Here is an 11,823-nt window from a genome sequence, read left to right on the forward strand (position 1 = left end):
TCGGGTTACAAGGGCACCATCACTATACATGGAAGCCGTAAGGTGGCATTGGAGTTGAAGAAGGTGACGCGGCTTATGCTGAGTCGGCCTGTGCAACAGAGGAGCTCAAATTTTATCAAGATAATGTTGACCCGGCGGATAAGACATCCCTGAAGAAGCCAACTACAGAGCATGACCCGGCGTTGAAGTTTAAGTCGGCAGCTGAGACAAAGCTTGTTGACTTTACCCGGGTGATCCTTCTAAACAGTTCACCATCGGCAGCAACTTGGATCCCAAATAGGGAAGCGTGCTCATCGAGTTCATCCGTGAGAACCGGGACATATTTGCATGGAAACCTTCTGACATGCCGGGTGTACCGAGGGAACTCGCTGAGCACACTCTCAATATTGATCCAAAGTTTAAGCCGGTCAGGCAGTTTCTTCGCCGATTTAATGAAGAAAGGCGGAAAGCTATTGGAGAAGAAGTCGCCCGTCTCTTAGCGGCCGGGTTTATCATTGAAGTTTTTCACCCGGAGTGGTTGGCTAACCCGGTGCTCGTCCTCAAGAAGAACGGCACCTGGCGAATGTGCGTGGATTACACGGACTTAAACAAGGCTTGTCCAACTGACCCTTTTGCTCTTCCCCATATTGTCATTGATGCTACGGTGGGTTGTGAGTGTTTGAGCTTTTTGGATGCTTACTCCGGTTATCATCAGATTAAAATGGCAGTTAAGGACCAGGAGAAGACGGCTTTCATGACTCCGTTTGGAGCCTTCTGCTATGTATCTATGCCATTTGGGCTCAAGAGTGCCCAGGCGACTTACCAGCGTTGTGTGCAGAATTGTTTGCACGACCAAATTGGGCGTAATGTCCATGCCTATGTGGATGACATTGTGGTGAAGTCCAGAGAAAAGGAGACCTTGATATCCGACTTAAAGGAGACCTTTGATAATCTCCGGGTTTACAAGATGATGCTTAGCCCGGCAAAATGCGTGTTTGGTGTCCCTGCAGGCAAGCTTTTGGGCTTTCTGGTGTCCAACAGAGGCATCGAAGCTAACCCGGAGAAGATCAAGGCGATTACCTCTCTGGCTAAACCGGCATGCATCAATGATGTTCAGCGACAGGCGGGCCGCGTCACCGCCTTAAGTCGGTTCATAAGTCGGCTTGGTGAGAAAGCCCTCCCATTGTATCAGATGATGAAGAAAACTGACACTTTTGTTTGGAGTGAGGCCGCTGATGCTGCTTTTGAGGACTTAAAGAGACAACTGTCTGAGCCGCCGCTTCTTGCGGCTCCAATTGACAAGGAGCCTTTGCTGTTGTATGTGGCTGCCAATTCGCGAGCCGTCAGCGTTGCCGTCGTGGTGGAGCGTAAGGAAGCCGGCAAGGAGCATCCGGTTCAACGGCCGGTTTACTACATCAGTGAGGTGCTCATTGAATCCAAGAAAAGGTACCCACACTGGCAAAAGCTTGTTTATGGGGTGTTCATGGCAAACCGGAAGTTGAAGCAGTATTTTCAAAGCCATCCTATAACTGTGGTAAGTTCTGCCCCTTTGGGAGACATTATTCAGAACAGGGAGGCCACAGGACGAGTCACCAAGTGGGCTATTGAGCTTGGGCCTCATGGCTTGAAATACATGCCCCGGACGACTATTAAGTCTCATGCCTTGGTGGACTTCATCAATGACTGGACAGAGTTGCAAGCCCCTGAGGGCAAGCCGGATAACACATACTGGACTATTCACTTTGACGGGTCTAGGCAGCTAGAAGGCTCGGGGGCTGGAGTGGTGTTAACTTCCCCTCGAGGTGATAAATTTCGCTATGTACTCCGGCTTATGTTTCCATGTACTAACAATGCAGCTGAATATGAGGCATTACTGCATGGTCTCCGGGTGGCTAAGGAGATGAACTTAAGCCGGGTGCGATGCTTGGGCGACTCAGATTTGGTGGCTCAACAAGTGTCAGGCAAGTGGGATTCCAAATACCCCCTCATGGCGGCTTATCGTCATGAAGTAGATGCTGTGGCTGGTCACTTCACGGGTTATCAAGTGGAGCACATTGATCGAAGGAAGAATGAGGCGGATTATGCTTTAAGCCGGTTGCGATCTCAACGTAAGCCGGTGCCGCCCAACACCTTTCTTAATGTGTTACACAACCCTTCTATCAAGGTACCTACCGAGGAAGACTTAGCAGTGCCAGACCCGGAGGCACAGCTGGTGGCGGCTCTTCATGTTATCCCGGATTGGACGGTGCCTTACTTGGCTTATATGACCCGGAGTGAGTTGCCGGAGGATGAGACGTTGGCGATACAAATCGTCAGGCGCTCCAAATCCATGATGATTGTTAACAGCGAGTTACATCACCTCAGCGTCACGGGAGCGTTTCAACGCTGCGTATCACCTACAGAAGGCCAAGAAATACTCTGTGAGATCCATGAAGGAGATTGTGGCCATCACGCCGGGTCAAAATCCCTCGTAGCCAAGGCCTTTCATCATGGTTTCTATTGGCTGACGGCTCATGCTGATGCAGAGGACCTAGTCAGTAAATGTGACGGGTGTCAAAAGTTCTCACGACGAGCTCATGTGCCAGCTCAAGAGTTAAGGATGATCCCAATCACCTGGCCGTTTGCAGTCTGGGGGCTTGACATGGTCGGACCTTTCAAAAGGTCTAAGGACAAAAAGACACATTTGCTGGTGGCAGTGGACAAGTTTACCAAGTGGGTTGAGGCAGAGCCGGTCAGTAAGTGTGATGTAGCCACGGCGGTTCAGTTCATAAAAAAGGTGATCTTTCGTTTTGGCTTTGCTAATAGCATTATAACTGACAATGGCACTAATCTCTCTAAGTGTGCCATGGAAGAGTTCTATCAAAGAGAACATATCCGGCTTGATGTTTCGGCTATTGCTCATCCTCAATCCAATGGTCAAGCAGAGAGAGCTAATCAAGAGATCCTGAAAGGCATCAAACCCCGGCTCTTGGTCCCTTTACAGCGGACTCCGGGTTGTTGGGTGGAGGAGTTACCCTCCGTGTTATGGAGCATCAACACTACGCCTAACAGATCCACGGGATACACACCTTTTTTCATGGTTTATGGAGCAGAGGCAGTCCTGCCAAGTGACATCCGGCACGACTCACCCCGAGTGGCGGCTTACGTTGAGGCGGATAACGAAAAGGCTCGTCAGGATGCACTTGACTTGTTGGACGAGGAGCGAGACTTGGCAATAGCCCGCTCGGCGATTTACCAGCAAGACCTGCGCCGCTATCACAGCCGCCGGGTTAGAAGCAGAACCTTTCAGGAAGGCGACTTGGTGCTCCGGCTCATCCAGGATCAGTCTGACATGCACAAGCTATCCCCGCCTTGGGAAGGACCCTTTGTGGTCAGCAAGAATCTGCACAACGGGTCATATTATCTCATCGATATTCGAGAGCGCAAGGACTCATTTAAATCGGAGGAGGAGACCCGTCGGCCGTGGAATATAGCTCATCTCCGGTCTTACTATACTCAAGTTTCTTATTTAAGATACTTTTTTGTACATATTATATAAAGCAATAAAGCAGGACCTCTGTCCTTTTTTCCCATAAAGAAATGTTTCATGTTTTCTTTATCAGGTGACAGACACTACCAACAGGGGGACGGATCATATCTGAATCCGGCTTTCCCTTTGGTCCGGCTTATGATCATATCTGAATCTAGTTTTGGTCACTTGGGGGCTTCCTGTTCAAACGTAGGTCGTATTCGAACCAAAGAGAACATAGCTGTCGATACCCACTTGATGGGCATATTGCCAAACCCACTTGGGGGCTTCCTGATCAAATTTGAATCATAGCTTAACTCCTTTTTGTCTGACGTGGATCGTATTCGAATCAGCGTCATTAAACAACTCTAATGTTCACTTGGGGGCTTCCTGTTCAAACATAGGTCATATTCGAACCAAAGAGAACATAGCTGTCGATACCCACTTGATCGGCATCGCCACAGCCACTGGGGGCTATATGATCGTATCCGAATCTTAGCTTAACCCCTTTGGAACAGTTCTCTGATCGTATTCGAATCAGGAGCCTGTGAACATTTGCAAATATGAGTATTTTTACTATCATTGAAACGTTCTTGAGGAGATGGTTCTTTCCGGCTTTATATTAGTTACTTCAGGATCTAACAAGTGCCAGGTAAGAACTTATATGAGCCGGAGAGGTTATTAAAAAGGTGTCACAGGTATACTGTTCTAATTATATTTTAAATTAGTCATGAACCGGCTTATACATACGATTTTTTGATCATGACCGGGTTATCAATATTCTATAACCCACTGGTGTAGTGAATCGCCCAGGAAAGCCTTGCCTGTTCTACGTGCAGGTTAAAATGGAGCAAGGTGAAGGATCAAGGAAACACTTGATTAACATAAGCAAGGTGAATTTGGTGCTGGCGGCTTAACAAAAGCAATAAGTACCATACGACATGACAGACATTAAGGAGTTTTTTCTATCCTATTACAAAACTCCCCGAGTCTGAATGAGTGAAGCATTGTTCTTTGCCAAGGTATAACCTGGCTGGCGGCTCATTCCTCCGGCTGGCTTGAGGACTCCGGGTTATCCTTCCCCGCCTCTCCTTCGATTGTTGTGTCCTGGAAGGTGGACGAGCCCAGTCAATGCCGCTCAAAGCCTCAAATTCAGCTTCATCATCTATTAAATTGGTCGGGTCCACTTCAGGGGCAAAGGTATGCTTACGCATTGGAGGGAGTAGGCTGACTTGGTCATATGGGACATTGGGGATTCTCCGGTTCTCGCTATCATAACCCGGCGAATACTTGCTGAGATCAGTATCTTCTCCAATGAGAGTCGCCAGAGGGCGTACGACTTTGACATAGGCAGTGAAGTCCTGTTCGCCAAAAGCATTGCCGTCTTCCATAAGACTAGGATACCCAAGAGAGAGGTCAGCAAGGTCAAGCTCTGGCACCCATGCCTTTGCCCGACTCAATGCAGCCACGGCTCCGGCTCTCGCAGATGCCCGCCTTAAGTCTTGAATACGTTGAGGTAGCACCGACAGATGTCTCAATACGTCTTGCAGGAGCCGAGAAGAGGTATTTGATAAAGCCACAGCGGTCAACGCACGCTGTGACCCGGAGTACAGCTGCTCGGTCAAGGTGTACACTGCCTTAAGCTTGACAAGCATATTTTCCTTCACATTAATACTCCTTGGCATGCATATTCACAAGTATAACAGTAAGCCGGAGGCAACTATCACGATAATTATTGAAGGATTACAATATGTATGAGCGGCTTACCAAAGATAGCTGAGACCATTTGGGATATGTGCCGCTTTAAGTCGGACAGCTCATTGGTTGCCTCGGCAAGAGATGCCTCCGCTGTTTCAACCCGGGTTACCAATGAAGCCCTCTCATCAACCCAAGCCTTCTTTTCCGATTCAAAATTTTTCTTCAGCTTCTCTTGTTCAGAGATACTGAATTCAAACTTGGAATTGGCTTTCTGAGCTTCGAGCTCTTGGGTTTTCAACTGGCTCTTCAAATCAGCAATCTCCGCCTCAAATTGACTTGCGGTGGCCTGCATTGACATAAGGTTATGGTAAGAATCTTGGTAAGATAACATTTAAGTCCCAAGTATTTTACAAGTAATGATACTTGGCACTTGGGGGCTAATGTATGTTTAAAGAATTTTTAAGTCTATTTTACCAAGTTACACATGTTAAGTCTCAAGCACTTTACAAGTAAAAGTACTTGACACTTGGGGGCTAATGTGACCCAAATTTAAACGTTTCATGTTACCTCCGGGTTAAACATATTCAATTTAAACCGGACCAAACTAATCGCTAGCAGATTACCAAGTCTACAACATATTCATTCATAAGCAATATACTTGGGGGCTTGTACAGTAAGTAAGATTCAGAGTGAAAGCTTAAATTTTACCTCAGATTTATGCTGTATTTGCTTCACCATGTCAATTTCCAGGTCACGACTACTGTGTACTTGCTTCAGATAGCCCGAGACTATATAACCAATACTTAAGTGAGAGTAATCGGTGATGTCTTGTTTGGACTTCCGGCGCTGGGCAAATTCCTCCTTGGCGGTGCATTGGGCAAGGGCAGTAGGCCGACTCGGTCCGACATATTGGCTCTTCACAATCTCAACCTCCGGGTCAACCGTCTTGGCCGGGCTAGGAGTTTCCGGGTCATCCGAGTTGTGAATCACGTCCTCTGCAGGCGGGTCAGAAGATGGCTCTGGAATGTCAGAAGCCGGTTCAGGTGGTGGCGGATGAACGAAGCTGTCTGGAACGGATGAGTAACCACCGGGTCTTGGGACGGCTTATTTTTATTTGCCTTCTTGCTGGGCTTTACTTGCCCACTGTCAATCAAAGTAGAAGGGTAAGTATCAAAACATAAGTATGGATAAACTCAAAGTAAGAAAGGTTATATTACCCGGGAGCCATTTTGAAAGCCGGCATGTTCGATTGCATCGATTCATCAGAAGAAGGGGAGGTATCCTGATAGTTGGAGTCAGATGAATTGAGAGGTTGGCGAATCAAACCCATCAAGGGTAAAACAAAACGTAGGTCGGAGATAACCTCGGTCCGACACTTCCTGGTTACATCGGGTAAGCCGGAGGAAAGCTCCGCGTCCTAGTTGGCCCGAGTCTGCCTCCGGTTCTCAAGCTGTTGTTGCTTCAAAAGAAATTGAGGATCTTGGTAAGCGAGAGGGTGTGAAAACCTTACTTTCTGGGTCACCATTCGGATTCTTTATGTTGGCAAAGGCTCTGAGTCGGAGGAAATTATAGTTACCTCTTCGCCAGCTGCTTGGCTGTTCCCAGTATCCTCCTGAAAAGATCTAAATGTCAGTAAGGTAACGGTGAGGGAATTAAAGAAAATTAAAAAGATTACCTCTTCCTCATCTGAAGAAGAGTCATCCAATCTCATCATATCAGAGGCACTAGGGTTCTTCTTTTTAGAAGTACCCGTCCTGGCGACTTTCCTTTCGGTCTTCTTGGCCGCTCGGGCCAGTTTTGCAGCCTCATGGTCATACTTGACCTTCCAGAAATTTTCATTGGCCTGTGGAAAAAGACAAGGAATCATAAGTACCAGAAGGTAATATATTAAAGAGTATTTGTGAAGACTAGTAACTTACTGCAGGAGCCGGATTCTTCTTGCAGAAGGGAAGCAAACTAAAAGTGTTACTAGTTACAGTGCCCTCCTTCAATAGTGATTGGACTGTAGCATTTGCCACATCATCTGGTGACCAGACCCGGACCAAGTCAATGCCAGTTAACCCGTTGCCCAAAAGGGCCTTGATCTTTCTGATGGTGGGGTTAAGAGGCAGGCGTTCAACAGCAGTTAACTTGTCCGCCAGAGGATGATTGGACTCAAGGCGCAGGGCGCGAAAGCCGGGCAGAGGCTTCTCGTTAGCTGGAGAGGTGTCTTGGCAGTAGAACCACGTCTGGTTCCAGTCTTTGGGATGACTCGGCAGCTCAGCATAAGGAAAAAAGGCAGTCTCTCCGCCGCTGGATTGAGATGCCGCCAAGTTGAAGACTAGGTCCGCTGGCGCGCTCATTCTACCGGTTCAAGTAAAAAAGCTCTCTGAACAGCAGCATGCTTGGTTCCTCTCCTAAGTAAACCTCGCAGAAGACTTGGAAGTTACACGGATTGGATACAGAGTTGGGTCCGATGTCTTGAGGCCTTAGGTCAAAGAAAGCCAGAACTTCCCTGAAGAATTTTGAGCCGGGAGGGGCAAACCCTCGGTTCATATGGTCTGTAAAAACGATTACCTCCCCATCTTTGGGTGGAGGTATCTCCTCAGACGGGTGAGGGGCACGATAGGACATGACCTCCTTTTTTGGCAGATGGCCCAACGCTACAAACTCGGCAAGTTTGCTTTTTGTGACTGTGGATGGAGCCCAGTTGCAAGTCACTGAGGCCTTAGCCAACTTAGGAGCCATAACAGCAGTGGCCTACGACAAAGTAAAAGTTCCGGTTCAAATTTAACCCGGCAAGAAATATTCAAATTTATTTAGAATAGCGGCTTAAGCAAGGGGTCTAATGATATAAGGGTGATTGTGCAGTAAAGTTTAAGCCGCTAACCGGATCAACAGGGATTCAAAGATTTTTAAGGTCATGAGAGGAAGCCAAGGCTTACAGTTCAGTGTCACTTATTTAAGCCGAACCCCTGTACAGGGATGATAAAAGTAAGTTTTCCAGAAGAAGCTTTCTGGGTGATGAAACAAGTTTCACGGATAACAATTATTATTATGGATCAAACTGTTGCTCTAAAGGAAAAATTTCTAGACCTAAAACATGGCAGAGAAGTTCATGCATTCAAGGGAGGATTCTAAACAAGAGAAATGAGATCTATTTCTATACAAGATCGACACAAACTACAACCACAGTGTTTCTGCACAGTTTTTACAATCTAAACAGGCTGTGGAGGTGCATCTAGCAAGGATTCGTGTCGGGCGGCGATGAACCTGATGAACTTGGCGGAGCTTCGAGATAGATCTAAGGAAAGGGAAGAAAAGAACTCACGGATGAGGTTGAGCTGTGGAGGCTCGCCGTCGATCTCTGGTTACAGACAGGTTGATGCAGCGGCCTGAGTCGACGAAGACGAGGGGGTCGATGGTGACGGCGGCGGAGCTTGAGCGGCAGAGAGGAGAGGAAGAAGACGACTGAAGGGGTAAAAGGGAAAGGACCCGAGTCGCGGCTATTTATAATAAGAAGATGACTAAGACGGCGCGAGAAACGAGGAGATAACAATTATTACCCAGCGGCCCCGACGCCTCGATTTTCGGAACAGTCAGTAAAGAAGAGATCCGTTGAAGGATTCGGTGCAATAAAAAATGAGTTAAAGGAAGGATGACGTCACGCAGGGTTAAGACGGATCCAGAAGATGACGTCATGGCGGGTTAACAAAAACCCTCTGTATAGTCAGAAGACTACAACAACAACAACAAAGCCTTTAGTCCCAAACAAGTTGGCGTAGGCTAGAGGTGAAACCCATAAGATCTCGCAACCAACTCATGGCTCTGGCGCATGGATAGCAAGCTTCCACGCACCCCTGTCCATAGCTAGCTCTTTGTCGATACTCCAATCCTTCAGGTCTCTCTTAACGGACTCCTCCCATGTCAAAATCGGTCGACCCCGCCCTCTCTTGACATTCTCCGCACGCTTTAGCCGTCCGCTATGCACTGGAGCTTCTGGAGGCCTGCGCTGGATATGCCCAAACCATCTCAAACGATGTTGGACAAGCTTCTCCTCAATTGGTGCTACCCCAACTCTATCTCGTATATCATCATTCCGGACTCGATCCTTCCTCGTGTGGCCACACATCCATCTCAAGATACGCATCTCCGCCACACCTAACTGTTGAAGTCAGAAGACTGAAGATTTAATTATTTATAAATATTTTGTAGATTGACATGAACAGGTTCAAACCAATCCGGGGCCTAATGTTGGGGATATGACTATTTGTGTAAGCCGCCATGAGGGGCCGGGTTACGCAAAGAGTACTCATCAGAGGAAGCCCAAAGACCAAGCATGAAGATGGAGGTTCAATAAAGAGCTTAAGGCCCATGGGCGGCTTAAGCCCATTGTAGTAAACCGCCATGATGGCATGACTTGTAATGTAAGGTAGATTTAACTGGTCACCGAGCCGGATTCTGTTAATAAGCCGGTCGGGACTCTGTAAGCCGCAGGTGTCAACCCGTGTATATAAGGGGACGACCTGCGGGCGACTTAGGGCAAGAAACAACTCATCGAGAATCGGGCATAGCGTGTCTCGCTCCCTGGTTATCGAAACATCAATACCAACGCAACTAGACGTAGGCCTTACCTTCATCGTAAGGGGCCGAACTAGTATAAACTCTCTCGTGTCCATTGTCCCGATTTAACCCCTTCAAGCTTTCTAGTTGCGATGGCTCCACAACTAAGTCCTTTCACGAGGACATCCGACGTGACTATTCCATGACACCCTGCCTTGATCTCTCCGCCTCCTCGCGACCCGCCTGGCGAGGCCGCTCCTGAGGAAACCTCGTAATGTCCGCCCCACGAGGCTTGGCCCCTCGCGAGGGTGTTGAGTCTTGCGCTGATGAAGATGGGCCGTACTGGGCCACCACTCGAGCCACGCCGCAGGCCGCAGGCAGGCAAGTCTGGGGACCCCCGTTCCCAGAATGCCGACAACCTGCAACTAACAACACTATAAGAGGGGTTGAGCAAAGCGGTAACATAGCCAAGCAACGGTTTGCTAGGAAGGGTGAAAAGGTTAGAGGCTGACATGGCAAATTGGGAGGCTTGAAGAACAAGTGATAGGTAGCGCAGCACATTGATAGAACGAAGCAACTAGCATAGCAATGATAGTAGTGAGATCCAGGGTAATGGTCATCTTGGCTGAAGTCTCGCTAGGAAGAAGAATGAGTCCGTAAAGAAGATGAAGCCACAAAGACAAACCAAGCATAGACGAACGAATCCTCACGATCGCAACGAAACAGGAACTAACGAGAAGGAGCACAACCGGAAAGAAGCAAACAACAAGGTAAACACACAAAACATAAACATGACATGATGCACAACCAATCATGATGTATGACAAAAGCTACATGAAGCTACTCATGGCAAGATATGATGCATGCAAGAGCAACAAATCAAAGCAAGTTTAAATGAGGCCGGAAACAACATATAACAAATCACTGGATATGGCAGAAATAACATCAGGTTGCAATGTTTAGAGCTATCAAACAACATGTTACAGCAAGCTATCATGGCCAATTAGAGCATGGCATCCTATTACTAAAGACAAAGAACAAAAGTCCCTTACTGAACTAATTCCAAAGATCAACAGAAAAGATGGTAGGATCCATGCAAACATGGCAAATGATATGACAGATTCAGAATAACAGTACATGGCAGGAACAACGATAAGTAGGCATGTTGGTGAGCTTGTACCTCTCTCCACTGAGCAATACATGGCATGTGAAGTCAACCAATAGTAAGATGACATAATTACGATGCTATAGATGGCAAGATAAAGTTCATAGGGTGAATGGACCATTAGCAAAACTCATGGCAAAACTGAACTTAATGTTAACAGGCTGACAGCAACATTATTTAGCATGTTTGGAGCATGATAACAATAAGCTCCAGCAGGCCATAATTGCAACCAAGGGCGTGGATGGATATAGCATAACATGTATAACAAAACATCCTTAGTGAACATCTCCAGATTATGCATAGAATGACTTGTAGTAACAGGTTTTCATAGCATCATGATATAATAGATTCTCGCTAGCATAACAGTAACAGCAAGTACCCTACTTCACGAGCTTGACGCACTCACCACAAGGCACAAAAAAATAAATGGATTGCACCACTGCATAGATGGCATGATGTAGCTCAAAACACATGTAGACATCAAGCTCATAAGACGCACACACAAAATGCAATGAACAAGACAAAACAACAAGTTCTGTTAACAGACAGCAGTGAACATCGTATAGCACTCTTGCAATGTTGATTAGAGCATCGAAACGAACTCAAACAAGCATGGCACAGTAGAATGAAATGGAGAGCATCTCCCAGTGAACATTTTGATATATTACACGCACAAATCAGAGCCACAGTCATGGAGATATGATGAAATGAACATGGCATGATAAAGTTGCTGATCCGGGGACTCAGCGAAAATTACCCTCCGAAAACAGATCTAGGGTTTGACCCAGCACGGACTTCGAGGCAGGAGGCGGCTCTCCGGAGTTGGGGGAGAGGTCGCCGACGAGGGCGGGGTCGCCGGATCCGGGGCCGGCAAGGTCCGAGGCAGCGGCGGAGGCGAGGTCAGCGGGGAGCTGTGGGGCGGCACGGTGGA

The sequence above is a fragment of the Triticum dicoccoides genome, chromosome 1B (assembly GCF_002162155.2).
Source record: "Triticum dicoccoides isolate Atlit2015 ecotype Zavitan chromosome 1B, WEW_v2.0, whole genome shotgun sequence".
Classification (NCBI taxonomy): domain Eukaryota; kingdom Viridiplantae; phylum Streptophyta; class Magnoliopsida; order Poales; family Poaceae; genus Triticum; species Triticum dicoccoides.